Here is a 14,607-nt window from a genome sequence, read left to right as displayed (position 1 = left end):
ATACTGTTCAATTAGGGTAGATATATTTTAGACATTCCTGTACCATGTACATTAAAAAGCTACATTGTTATTGTTGTTTTTTTCTTGAAAGATTTCAAATGGGTATTGATCGTAAAACGTAATAAGACAAAGGACCTTTCTGTTTGAATCACCTTAAGCTTTGATCCTTTAATGCTGTTGTAATTTTTCAGGTTAGTTTCATTACAGTGTTTGATGCATTGTTTATTTACATATAAATGCCAGTTCATTATTGATTAAACATCAACAATGTATGTAATTATCTTATTATCTGTATTAATGATGGTGAATTCATATTCTCCACTTTGCTTCTTGGTTTAAAATATTTGCTTTTTTCACACACATTCAAAGCAGAGAAGGGGGAAGCGCTAAACCTGCAATTTTTTTTTAAGCGCACAAATTGGCAACTCAGATGTAAAACACTGCAATTTGCTTTAGACTTCGGGGGCGACTCTGCAAGTTGTCCTGAGGACGACTTCAGAGGCGATTTGCAAAACGACTTCTGTATAGAAGTCAATGCAGGTCGCCCCGAGCCGCCCCCGAAGTCGTACAGGAACCTTTTTCTAATAGGAGTACTTGCGTCGCTCCTATTAGAACGGTTCCATTGCATTGAATGGGACGCGACACGTCAGGCGGCTGAGCCGCCTGTCGTGTCGCCCCAGTGTGAACCGGGTCTTAGATGGCGATTCCCCTATTTGTTTTGTTATTTAATCATAGAGTCTTCACTCTTTCAATCTTGGGATTGCAGCCACAAGTTTTAAGCAGATCATAGGAGTTTTCATCTTGGACTCCATATTGGACTTTTTTGTCATTTTCTGTTTAGACCTAGCCCTATGTTTAACCCCTTACGCGCCATGTATACTTCCCTAACACACATTCAAAATATCGAACAAAATACATTCCTTGCTAATACAAAACATTTGTTACTGTGTTAACAACAGGTCAAAGACAGGCATAAAAATGTAAAACACTCCAAAGCTTTTAGAACGACGTGCTGTTTTTTTGATAATTTTTAGATAACTGATTGAAAGGATTCATACTGAACCATACTCAGAATTTTATTCTGTCCTTTCTTTTGAAAATGTACCTTTCAAACTTCATTGCTGAGAATCTGTACTTTTTACTGGGAATACTAAAAACTCTGTAAGTGAAATTACTTTTAATAGAAAGCATGACCTTCAGTTACTCCTAAAGTTATTCAGAAACTGGAGCAATTCAAAACAACATGCAATAGCGAATGTCCTTCTGTTCATAACTCAGATTCAGTTTTCAGTGTTGGAATAAATATACAGTATTCCCACATTTGCCTTGTGATACTAATGAAGAAACATTTTTAACTACTTTAATACCAGGCACTTATACACCTTCCTGCCCAAGCCAATTTTCAACTTTCAGTGCTGTTGCAATTTGAATGACAATTGCGCGGTCATACTACATTGTACCCAAACAAATTTTTTATAATTTTGTTCCCACAAATAGAGCTTTATTTTGGTAGTATTTGATAACCTCTGCGATATTTATTTTTTACGCAACAAATAAAAAAAATGAGACCGAAAATTTAGAAAAATAAATGTTTTCTTTGTTTCTGTATTTTTTTTGTAAATAAGTACGTTTTCTTATTCAATGATGGGCACTGATATGGCTGCACTGACAGGCACTGATAAGGCGGCACCGATGAGGTGGCACTGATGATGGTCACTGATAGGCGGCACTGGTATGCTGCACTGATGGGCTCTCTTAGGCGGCACTGATTGGCACTCATAGGCTGCACTGACTGGCACATATAGGTGGCACTGATGGGTACTTATGGGTGGCACGGATGGGCACTGATAGGTGGGCACTGATGGTATGGATGGACACTGAAAGGTGGCATTGATTGACACTGATGGGTGGCATTGTTTGGCATCACTTGTTTGATCTAGACTATAATGTTGCCAGTCAGTGCCCATTTGTGGGCACTGATTGGCATCTATTGTGCATGTTTTTTCATATGTGGATGGCCATGGGGTACATACCTGGCCATCCACATGTTGGGGGCTGCCTTCCCTGGTGGTCCAGTGTGGGCATCCGTGGGGGGGCTGCGCTGATAAACAATCAGCGCAGACCCCCCTGTCAGGAGAGTCGCTGATCGGCTATCCTCTACTTACGTCTGTCAGACGCGAGTGAAGAAAAGCCGATCAGCGGCTCTTCCTGTTTACATTGTGATTAGCCATGATTGGACATGGCTGATCACGTGGTAAAGAGCCTCCGTCGGAATGACACACCGCACCACCGATCGCCGCAATGCGCGTCCCCAAGGGCGCACGGTGGCTGTTATCCTGCTTGACGTCATATGACGTCCAGTCAGGATAACTGAACCACCACCCGGCTGTTATTTTGCTATAGGCCGGACGTAAAGTGGTTAACCAGTTTCATACCAGGCCATAGTAAAATGACGCCGGCAGGAACACTCTCCTATCCCGGGTGGACATCATATGACATCCGCCGCTTCTCGCCTCTACTGCAGGCCCCCGCAGCACGGTGATTAGGGATGACGCATGTCGATCGAGACACAGCCCATCCCCGATCAGTGTTAAGAGCCAATAAAAATGTCTCTCTACTATGTGACCGGCTGTGTCCAATCACAGCCAGTCACAGAATGTAAACAAACCATGGTAACGAGCTGTTACCCGGTTCTCCTCCTCACAAACCGATCTTGTGTGAGGAGGAGATTATGGTAACAGCTTGTTACCACCTACAGTGCACACCAATCACACTGTTTGCTCCCCCAGTAATAAAGAGGACCTGTCACCAGCCCATCAAAGTACCTGTCACCAGCCCATTAGAGTACCTGTCACCAGCCCATCGAAGTGCCTGTCACCAGCCCATCAGAGTACCCGATTACCTGTCACCATTTCATCAGAGTACCAGAGTACCTGTCACCAGTCCATCAGAGTACCTGAGTACCTTCAAAAATATGATAGGTAGGAATGAAATTAGTAATTTATGCTCCTAGAACACCTGAAGGTACTACTTCAATGTTGGGCCTCTGTATGTGGCCAGCCTGTGTAAAAGTCTCACACATGTGGTATCGTCATACTCAGGAGGAGTAGCAGAATGTATTTTAGGGTGTCATTTTTGCTCGAAATATCTTATAAAATGACCACTTTGTGTAAAAAAAAAAAAAAGGTTTTAATTTTCTTTCCACGTTTTTTGAAGTCTTGTGGAAAAAAATTAACTGTTCAAAAGACTCCTAATGCCTCATAGAATATACATTGGGGTGCTCCAGAACCTCTAAAAGTGTAATAGGTCATTAGGAAATTGGATGTGTAATTTATGCTCTTAGAACGCCCGACGATGCTGCCTGCATGTTGGACCTATGTGGCCAGGCTGTGAAAAAGTCACACACATGTGGTATTGCCATACTCGGGAGTAGCAGAATATATTTTGGGGTGTAATTGGAAGTATGCATATGCTGTGTGTGAGAAATAACTTGTTATTATGACAATTTTGTGTAAAAAATAAATAAATAAAAAAGTTCTTAATTTTCGGGAAAAAATTACAACTTCAAAAAACTTGCCATACCTCTTACTAAATACCTTATAGACTGTCTACTTTTCAAAAAGAGGGTCATTTGGGGATCATACGTACTTTCCTGACATTTCAGGGCCTCAAGAAATGAGTAATGCTGGCCATACACTATACAAAAAATCTGCAAAATCCATTTTCGAAAAACGAACATTCGGTTGTGAGAGCAAATGATAGTGTCATCATGTAATTACCGATAAATCGTTCAGTGGACATAAATGAATACATTTTTTGTTGACGTTCAAACAGGAAACAGATTAACCTTTCAATTTATTATTAGTTCGGCAGAAAATTTCCAAACTTGTCCTTTGTTTTTTCAGCTCAAAAACATCCCAACCATTACCGATTTTGTGCCCATTAACTGGCCGGAAAACGAATGAACTGGCCAAATGGACGATTTTCGGACGATTGTTCTTATAGTGTATGACCAGCAATAGGCCATCAGTGCATCAGTTGTGATCAATTTTCAATGATTAGCACCATAGCTTGTAGACTCTAACATTCACATAGACCAAATAATATACACTTATTTGGGTTATTTTTACCAAAGATATATAGCAGTATAAATTTTGGCCCAATTGTTTGAACAAAAATTACTTCTTTGCGAAATGTTATCATAAAAAACTAAAAGAGAAGTGTTTTTCTTTCAAAATTTTTGCTCCTTTTTTCACTTATGTCGCAAAAAAAAAAAAAAAAAAAAAAAAAAAAAGGTGATTAAATACCACGAAAATAAAGCTCTATTTGTGTGAAAAAAAATGATCAAAAGTGTTGCATGCCTGAGTAATTGGCATTCAAATTGGCATTGGCATTGACAAAAAAAGTCCGATGGAGGCTACACAAGGCCGTACTTTCCGAGAAAAAAAGCCAGTCAGACTTTTTTTCCTCAAAGTCCGGCCGTGTGTACGAGGCATAAAGGCAAAATTGATTTTTTTTCCATTTTGGATAGAGTAAAGCCATGTACACACGATCGATTTGTCCGATAAAAAAAGACAGATGGACTGTTTTCATCGGACAAACCGATCATGTGTGGGTCCCATCAGTTTTTTTTTCCATTGGTGTAAAAAAATAGAACATGTTTTAAATGTATCCTATGTATAAAAAAACGATAGGAAATTCCAATCTCCAATCGTCTGTGTGGAACTCCATTGGAGAAAATTCCACGCATGCTCAGAATCAAGTCGACGCATGCTCAGAAGCACTGAACTTAATTTTTTGGGCTTGTCGTAGTGTTTTACGTCACCGTGTTTTGGCACAATCGGAATTTAGTCTGATAGTGTGTATGCAAGACTGATGAAAGTCAGCTTCATCGGGATATCTGACAAAAAAATCCATCGATTTGAGTCCATCAGAAATCCGATTGTGTGCACACGGCTAAGGAGGAGGTCATAAACCCTGTCAGGATTTTTTGGGATCTATGTACCACTGGGGATATTTCCTTTCCCTTTCTGTCTCATAGCCAAAATAGAAAGTGATAGGAAATCCCTCCAAAGTTAAGGAAACACCTGGTTGTCACCAGTACTTGAAGATTTCTTCTATAATGCCTTTCTAGGGACAACCCAAAAATGGGGATTTTCCTTTCACTTTCACTTTTGATTAGAACAGTAAGATGGAAAAAGAAAGCTCTATTGAAGAACTGGAGGAAGTGATTTTAGCGTCAAGCCTGGGCAAAAGTCCAGGACCTGACGGTTTCACAAATTTGTATTATAGGAAGTTTGCCCCAATCCTGTTAGCTCTGCTTAGGAGATATTTCAATGAAGTCTCAGTCTAAACCCTTGCCGGCAGAGGCTCTGCTGGCACATGTGACAGTTCTCCCAAAAGAAGGGAAAGATCCCAGAGTTGTTCCAGCTACAGGCCCATCTCCCTCTTGAACTCCGACGTGAAGCTTCTGTCCAAAATACTGGCCCTGAGGCTACAGGAACACGTAGTTAATTGATCCATTTAGACCAAACAGGATTTATGAAGGGTCAAGAGGCGAGGGACAATACCATTCGTGCCCTCCATGTTATAATGGACCAAACCAGAAGTCGAGTGTAGTAATCTCAATGGATGCAGAAAAAGCATTCGACAGAGTGGGCTGGAGGTTCATGGTCGGAGTTCTGAGGGAGATGGGTCTGAAAGAAAGGATGATGGGATGGATGATGGCATTGTATGCAAATCCCAGAGCAAGGGTAAAAGTAAACGGAAGACTATCAGACTATTTTGAGATAGGGAATGGGACTAGGCAGGGGTGTCCCCTGTCCCCACTGTTATTTGCTCTGGTGCTGGAGCCCTTTTTATGTATAATTAGGGGATATAGGAAGATCAAGGGGGTAGAAATTGGATCTACGGAACATAAGATATCAGCGTATGCAGATGATTTATTACTGTACCTTTCCTCACCTCAGGAATCCATGATGGAATTAATGAAGGAGATAGAGAAATTTTGTTTATTATCAAATTTCAAAATAAATATTGAAAAGTCAGTAGTCATGCCAATTCATGTATCCCTGAGGTCCATACGTACATACGCGCTATCGTATCTTGGGACCTTTATAACGCCAGGTGTAAAACAGTTATATGATCTAAATAACGGTCCATTGTATGTTTTTTCGATAATACAAAGTTTGAAGAAATGGAGAGGCCACACGCTGACGTGGTTTGAGAGGGTAAATGCGCTTAAAATTAATATAATCCCTAGGCTTATACATGTCTTGCACGCCATTCCGATAACTCTGCCACAGAATTTTTTTAAGCAAATAAGGAGTGCCCTCACGACTTTTGTATGGGGAGATAAACACCCCAGACTGGGATATGAGATGCTGAGGAGACCAAAGGGGGAGGGAGGGGTAGGCCTCCTGGATATAGGGATTTACTACAGAGCCATGGCCCTGGTTCGGATTATGAACTGGTGCCATGATACAGATAGTAAAGGATGGGTACAAGTGGAGAAAACGTTGGCAGGAAGGGATTTGGCAGGGGCACCATGGATCCCAGTCGCTTATAGGGGATTGTCGGAATATGTATCACCATTGACCAAAACAACACTTACAATATGGGACAGAATGAATAAGATTGGAAGATTCGCCCCCCGATATCACCCTTGACACCCCTGGAAGGTTTTCCCTGGTTTCCCCCAGGGGAGGAAAGAGGTAGTTTAGGGTGTTGGGGTAGGGAGGAGAAAGGAAACTGTGCAGGAGTGGCACCACAAGGGAAACTTCTTCCATTGGGGGACTTAGTAAAGAATATGGGGGAGGTAGTAATGGCGGAATGGAAATATGGTCAGTGGGAGGGACTGGTTTAAAAAATGGAAACATCAGATTAGACCCGCAAATCCATTGAACACATTTGAGGAGTGGTGTGTTAATTTATCAGAGCCGGGCCATACAGGGAGTGCAGAATTATTAGGCAAATGAGTATTTTGACCACATCATCCTCTTTATGCATGTTGTCTTACTCCAAGCTGTATAGGCTCGAAAGCCTACTACCAATTAAGCATATTAGGTGATGTGCATCTCTGTAATGAGAAGGGGTGTGGTCTAATGACATCAACACCCTATATCAGGTGTGCATAATTATTAGGCAACTTCCTTTCCTTTGGCAAAATGGGTCAAAAGAAGGACTTGACAGGCTCAGAAAAGTCAAAAATAGTGAGATATCTTGCAGAGGGATGCAGCACTCTTAAAATTGCAAAGCTTCTGAAGCGTGATCATCGAACAATCAAGCGTTTCATTCAAAATAGTCAACAGGGTCGCAAGAAGCGTGTGGAAAAACCAAGGCGCAAAATAACTGCCCATGAACTGAGAAAAGTCAAGCGTGCAGCTGCCAAGATGCCACTTGCCACCAGTTTGGCCATATTTCAGAGCTGCAACATCACTGGAGTGCCCAAAAGCACAAGGTGTGCAATACTCAGAGACATGGCCAAGGTAAGAAAGGCTGAAAGATGACCACCACTGAACAAGACACACAAGCTGAAACGTCAAGACTGGGCCAAGAAATATCTCAAGAATGATTTTTCTAAGGTTTTATGCACTGATGAAATGAGAGTGAGTCTTGATGGGCCAGATGGATGGGCCCGTGGCTGGAATGGTAAAGGGCAGAGAGCTCCAGTCCGACTCAGACGCCAGCAAGGTGGAGGTGGAGTACTGGTTTGGGCTGGTATCATCAAAGATGAGCTTGTGGGGCCTTTTCGGGTTGAGGATGGAGTCAAGCTCAACTCCCAGTCCTACTGCCAGTTTCTGGAAGACACCTTCAAGCAGTGGTACAGGAAGAAGTCTGCATCCTTCAAGAAAAACATGATTTTCATGCAGGACAATGCTCCATCACACGCGTCCAAGTACTCCACAGCGTGGCTGGCAAGAAAGGGTATAAAAGAAGAAAAACTAATGACATGGCCTCCTTGTTCACCTGATCTGAACCCCATTGAGAACCTGTGGTCCATCATCAAATGTGAGATTTACAAGGAGGGAAAACAGTACACCTCTCTGAACAGTGTCTGGGAGGCTGTGGTTGCTGCTGCACGCAATGTTGATGGTGAACAGATCAAAACACTGACAGAATCCATGGATGGCAGGCTTTTGAGTGTCCTTGCAAAGAAAGGTGGCTATATTGGTCACTGATTTGTTTTTGTTTTGTTTTTGAATGTCAGAAATGTATATTTGTGAATGTTGAGATGTTATATTGGTTTCACTGGTAAAAATAAATAATTGAAATGGGTATATATTTTTTTTTTGTTAAGTTGCCCAATAATTATGCACAGTAATAGTCACCTGCACACACAGATATCCCCCTAAAATAGCTAAAACTTAAAACAAACTAAAAACGACTTCCAAAAATATTCAGCTTTGATATTAATGAGTTTTTTGGGTTCATTGAGAATATGGTTGTTGTTCAAAAATAAAATTAATACTCAAAAATACAACTTGCCTAATAATTCTGCACTCCCTGTATGTTATCTCAAATGTATAAGTTGGTGTTGAGTGCTCACGGTCATACGGCTCCCAACTACATTCGTAAATGGGAAAAGGAATTGTGCCATAATTTTGACAGAACAAGTGGATAGATTGATGAAGACAACACACCATTCCTCAATTACTGTATTTATTGACGTATAACACTCACTTTTTTACCCTGAAATTAGAGGGTAAACTGTGCCTGCGTGTTATACGCAGGGGGCTGTGGAATGTTTTTTTTCCTGAAACTTTCCTCTTAAAGTTAGGGTGTTATACGCCTGTGCGTGTTATATGTCGATAAATACGGTAGTTCTTATATACAAGAGATGTCCTATACATTTCTTACGAGATGGTACTGAACTCTGACCCGCCTGGGGCAGATGTACCCATCCGCAGATATTAACTGTTGGAGGGGATGCAACCAGAAGGGGTCATTTTTACATTTATGGTGGCATTGTCCCAGGATTAAGAAATTTTGGGAGGAGATAACACCTTGGATAAAAAAGTTAACACTTAAATGTGTACATACAGTGAGAGATCAACAGGATACATTTAAGAATATATGGGCAGGATGGTTATACTACTCCTCCGAAATAGTGACAGGCTGACCTTGGGGCTGGGGGGGGGGGGGAGCCAAGCCAAGCCAGGTTTTTTTTTGGGGGGGGGGGGGTTTGCTTTGTTTAGTTGTTGTTTCTCTCTCTCCTTCTTTTGGGAGATTGGAGGATAATGTGTGTATGTGAGTGTTTCCCGCCACCCAAGGGTGCTCTGGAGGGAAGAAATGGAGTGAAAGGGTAAAACAGGAGGATAGATTCAGAGAAATCCAAGGGGAAAGGGGAACGAGTGTTATATGTTAAAAGGATTTTATAGGGGTAAATTGTAAGCATTGTATTTGTTTGTCCCTGTTTATTGTTTTTGTTTATATATATATATTCGATTGTAAATGAGATTTGTTATACTAAAGGAAAAAAAGTGATTATAAAAAAAAAAGAACAGTAAGGCCCCTTTCACACAATCGTTCCAATCAGGTCTGCCTGTCAGGTTTTCAGGCGGACCTTATCGGACCCTCCATTCACCCCTATGGATTGGTGGGTGTTAAAAGACTTGTGTCCATTTTCACCAGCCTACCTCTGATCTGATCTAATCTGCTCTGCTAAAAGCAAGTGATTTGTTCACCTCTGTGTAGGCGGATCGTATCGGAGGGCAGTTGTGTGTAAACTGACAGTGGAGTCTATTTATAGAGCAGAGTGGCTCTGTCAGTGTTCGCTCTGCATAAACTGAGTAGACATGGATGACTCATCTGCCCTCTCTATTCTGTTGTATTGGGGTGTTCTTCCAACCCAGATGCTGCAGGTGCTCTTTCCCAGTAGCCAATCAGGAGGGTTTGGCCTTGCTGTGCGTGCTGGGGAGGGGTATTTATGGGGAAGACGCCATTGGTTCTGGGTCTTCTTCTTCGAGTGTGGCACCCACCTTTAGGGTGACCACATCACGGCACCCTGGCGTTATGGCCTACCTGGCCGGGGAGTGTGTGCCACGCAGTGTTCCTGGACCATGTTGGCCCGGAGCATCTGAACAGTGACCCAGCGAGCGACTGGGTTCCCACCTTTGAGGATCCCAAGCTGTATTTGCTGTTTGGTGGTGAGTCCGTCTGAGGAGCGCCATTGAGAGGCTGGCGGTCCAAAAGGGCCTCGACAAACCACCGGGGATGGAGGTAGCCGGACACTAAGGGATTGATCACCTGTCAGTCGGTACCTGGGCAACAAGTTGAAGGAGATCCAGGCGTAACTCATTTAAGGAGGATCATCTCCGTAACCACAAATCAGCGAGGGCCTGTGACAGAGGTACCTCTTTGATGTTCACCAAGGAGGGTCTGTGGCAGAGACTTTTCCTGAAGTTCAAGTTCACCAAGAAGGGTCTGTGGCAGGGACTTTATCCTACAAATGTTCAAGTGATTCTCCGGCTGCCAGGTCAGTGAGAGAGGCCTTTCCGGGTACACTAAACCCACTTACATGGGAGTGGCGCAAAGAAGTATTACATTCGGGAGCAGGACTGTTTCCCTACCATCACGCCTGAATCTGCTGCTCTCTTTTCTTCTTCAACTTTACTTTCCTCACCACAAGTTTATTGTTTTTACCCGGCTGGGTAATAAAGAGCACAGAAAAGAGCACCTGTTGTGGACATTCCTTTACTTCAACTAAATGCAATACACATCATTCACCCCTAGGAATTCGGAGGAGCCAAGAGGTAAATGTGCCACCAAAAACAACCAGCAGCTCCTCCGGGGGTAAAGCTACACACATATTAATTTTCACAAACGCTGCTTCCTCAGTTTTTATGATGGCAATTTGCATATACTTCAGAATGTTATGAAGAGTGATCAGGGTAATTGCAAAGTACCTCTTTGAAATGAAAATGAACTTAATCCAGACCATGACACTGCCTCCACCATGCTTGACTGTAGACAAGACACACTTTTCTTTATACTCCTCACCAGGTGAGCACTGACAGGCTGACCCCTCCACCCCTTCAACCTTTGCAGCAATGCTGGCAGCACTCATATTATGTCTATTACGTCTATTTCCCAAAGACAACCTCTAGATACGACAATGAGCATGTGCACTCAACTTCTTTGGTCGACCAAGGCGAGTCCTGTTCTGAGTGGAACCTGTCCTGTTAAACCGCTATATGGTCTTGGCCACCGTGCTGCAAATCAGTACATAGGCTCTTGGTAATCTTTTTATAGCCAGGGCCATCTTTATGTAGAACAACAATTATTTTTTTCAGATCCCTCAGAGAGTTCTTTGCCATGAGGTGCTGTGTTGAACTTCCAGTGACCAATATGAGAGACTGAGAGCGATAACACCAAATTTAACACACCTGCTCCCCATTCACACCTGAGACCTTATAACACTAACGAGTCACATAACACCGGGGAGGGAAAATGGCTAATTGGGCCCAATTTGGACATTTTAACTTAAAAGGGGTTGTAAAGGTACAATTTTTTTTCCCTAAATAGCTTCCTTTACCTTAGTTCAGTCCTCCTTCACTTACCTCATCCCTCGATTTTGCTTTAAAATGTCCTTATTTCTTCTGAAAAATCCTCACTTCCTGTTCTTCTGTTGTGGAGTGTTGTGCTTGCCCCCTCCCTTGGACTACAGGAGAGTCAGGACGCTATCTATGTTGCAGATAGAGAAAAGAAGCTGTGTGTTAGTGAGCGTCCTGACTCTCCTGTAGTTCAAGGGAGGGGGCGAGTACGACACTCAACACCAGGGAGAAAGCCTTGCATTACTGTGTGGAGTTAGAGACAGAAGACCAGGAAGTGAGGGTTTCTCAGAAGAAATAAGGACATTTAAAAGCAAAATGGAAGGATGAGGTAAGTGAAGGAGGACTGCACTAAGGTAAAGGAAGCTATTTAGGATTGTTTTTTTACCTTTACAACCTCTTTAACCACTTCCCGCCCGGCCTATAGCCGATTTACGTCCGGGAAGTGGTTTTGAAATCCTGACTGGACGTCCATGGACGTCCGATCGGTGATGCGTGGTGTCAGTCTGACACCCTGCATCTCCGATCTCGGTAAAGAGCCTCCGGCTGAGGCTCTTTACCACGTGATCAGCCGTGTCCAATCACAACTGATCACGATGTAAATAGGAAGAGCCGTTGATGGCTCTTCCTCACTCGCGTCTGACAGACGCGAGTAAAGGAGAGCCGATGGGCGGCTCTCCTGACAGGGGGGGTTCGCGCTGATTGTTTATCAGCGCAGCCCCCCCTCGGATCGCCACACTGGACCACCAGGGAAGCCCACCCTGGACTACCAGGGAAGGGCAAACAAAAAAAAAGTATTGAAAAAAAAATAAAAAAGCTTTAAAAAATAAAAAAAGATACCAATCAGTGCCCACAAATGGGCACTGACTGGCAACATGGGTAAATCAGTGCTGCCCCACAGTGTCCATCAGTGCCACCCCACAGTGACCATCCATGCCCAGTGCCCATCTGTGCCACCCATAAGTATCCATCAGTGCCACCCATAAGTGCCGCCCATGAGTGCCCATCAGTGCCGCCCATCAGTGCCGCCCATGAGTGCCCATCAGTGCCGCCCATGAGTGCCCATCAGTGCCGCATACCAGCGCCGCCAATCACTGCCACCTCATCTGTGCCCGTCAGTACTACCTCATCGATGTCCATCAGTGCCATCTCATCGGTGCCCATCAGTGCCGCCATATCAGTGCCCGTAATTGAAAGAGAAAACTTACTTATTTACAAAAAAATTAACAGAAAAAAATAAAAACTTAATTATTTTTCAAAAATTTCAGTCTTTTTTTAGTTGTTGCACCAAAAAAAAAAATCGCAGAGGTGATCAAATACCACCAAAAAGAAAGCTCTATTTGTGGGGAAAAAAGGACGCCAATTTTGTTTGGGAGCCACGTCGCACGACCGCGCAATTGCCATTCAAAGTGCGACAGTGCTGAAAGCTGAAAATTGGCTTGGGCAGGAAGGTGCGTAAGTGCCTGGTATGGAAGTGGTTAAGGGGTGCATTCACTTTTGTTGGCAGCTGTTTAGACATTAATGGTTTTGTGTTGAGTTATTTTGAGGAAACAGCAAATGTACACTGTTATACAAGCTGTACAATCACTACTTTACATTGTAGCAACGTGTAATTTCTTCAGTGTTGTCACATGAAAAGATATAATAAAATAATTACAAAACTGTGAGGCCCCGTACACACGAACGAGTTTCTTGGCAGAATTCAGCCAGAAACTCGGTCGGAAGCTGAATTCCGCCGAGAAACCCGGCCGTGTGTACACTTTCGGCCGAGGAAGCCGACGAGGACCTCGGCGAGGAAATAGAGAACATGTTCTCTATTTCCTCGTTGTTCCATGGGAGAACTCGGCCCGCCGAGCTCCTTGGCGGCTCCAGGACTGAACACGCCGAGGAACTTGATGTGTTTGGCACGTCGAGTTCCTCGGCCGTGTGTACGGGGCCTGAGGGGTGTACTCACTTTTGTGACATACTGTATCTTCAAAGCAGGTCCGGTGTGATTTGCAGAAAAACACTGTGTGCATTTTAGTCCTTTTCAGGTCTGATTTTAGCCCAAAATTCGGGCTGAAATCAGACCTGAAACTATGATCCAGCACGCACCGGACCCCTGCTGTGAGCCGGATGCGGCTCATATGTGAACCGAGCTTGAAACCTTTACCTAAAATTAAACCCCTAGCCCTTGGGTCTAATGCCCCGTACACACGGTCAGAATTTCCAACAAGAAAAGTCCGATGTGAGCTTTTGATTCGAAATTATGACCGTGTGTAGGCTCAATCTGACTTTTCCTGTCGGAATTTCCGCCAACAAAAATTAGCTGGTTCTCAATTTTTCAGATGGAAAAAATTCCAATCGGAAATTCCGATCATCTGTAGCAATTCCGACGTGCAAAATTCTGATGCATGCTCGGAAACAATTCAACGAATGCTCAGAAGCATTGAACTTAATTTTCTCGGCTCGTCGTAGTGTTGTACGGAAAATCTGATCGTGTGCACACGGCATAACTTAGTTCTTTACCCTCTACAGCACATCAAATTACCTACTCAAACAACCATCATATTCAGATATTCAGTAACAGCAATCTCTATATTTCAGGGTTTCTTTGAACAGAACCTACATCTGGATGTGTACTATTATATTACTAGCTAATGAGTTCCTAAGAGTGAAGTGGGAAAAATACATTTTATTCATATTTTCCAGTGACCCAGAGTCAGCTGATAGCTGGCTTTTGCCCACTATGAGCTGTTTGGGCAGAGCCGCTCCAAGTTCAGGAAGGATCCTGACAATATTGTTGGGATCCAAGCACCTGCCTGAATGACAGCTGGTTCTGTCCTTCAGGGTACAGGGAGAGACAAACCCAGTCATGCCTGCCCCATCTCCAGCCTAAATCTTCAGTAGTTCTGGAGCAGCAGAGCAGGGTCAGTGACTGACAGTCAATATGCTCTACTGCAAGCAGATAGAGATCAGTAATCAGCTGTCAGGTTATCATTCATCTCTCGGTCAGAGTAGGCATGGGACAGCTATTGCCTTGAGAGGAGCATTTTTTTTTATTTTTATGTAACCT

At 43.3% G+C, this 14,607-nt stretch overlaps 1 protein-coding gene across 1 annotated transcript in view; it reads right to left on the bottom strand.

Annotated features, from left to right (window-relative positions):
• Positions 1 to 14,607, bottom strand: part of MEI4 (meiotic double-stranded break formation protein 4) — a 146,465-nt gene that overhangs the window by 126,217 nt on the left and 5,641 nt on the right. The gene's annotated exons all lie outside the window — the stretch shown is intronic.

This window comes from Rana temporaria, chromosome 4 (genome assembly GCF_905171775.1).
Source record: "Rana temporaria chromosome 4, aRanTem1.1, whole genome shotgun sequence".
NCBI lineage: Eukaryota > Metazoa > Chordata > Amphibia > Anura > Ranidae > Rana > Rana temporaria.
Note: the sequence above shows the minus strand (reverse complement) of the source record. Positions and strands in the feature narration are given on the sequence as shown.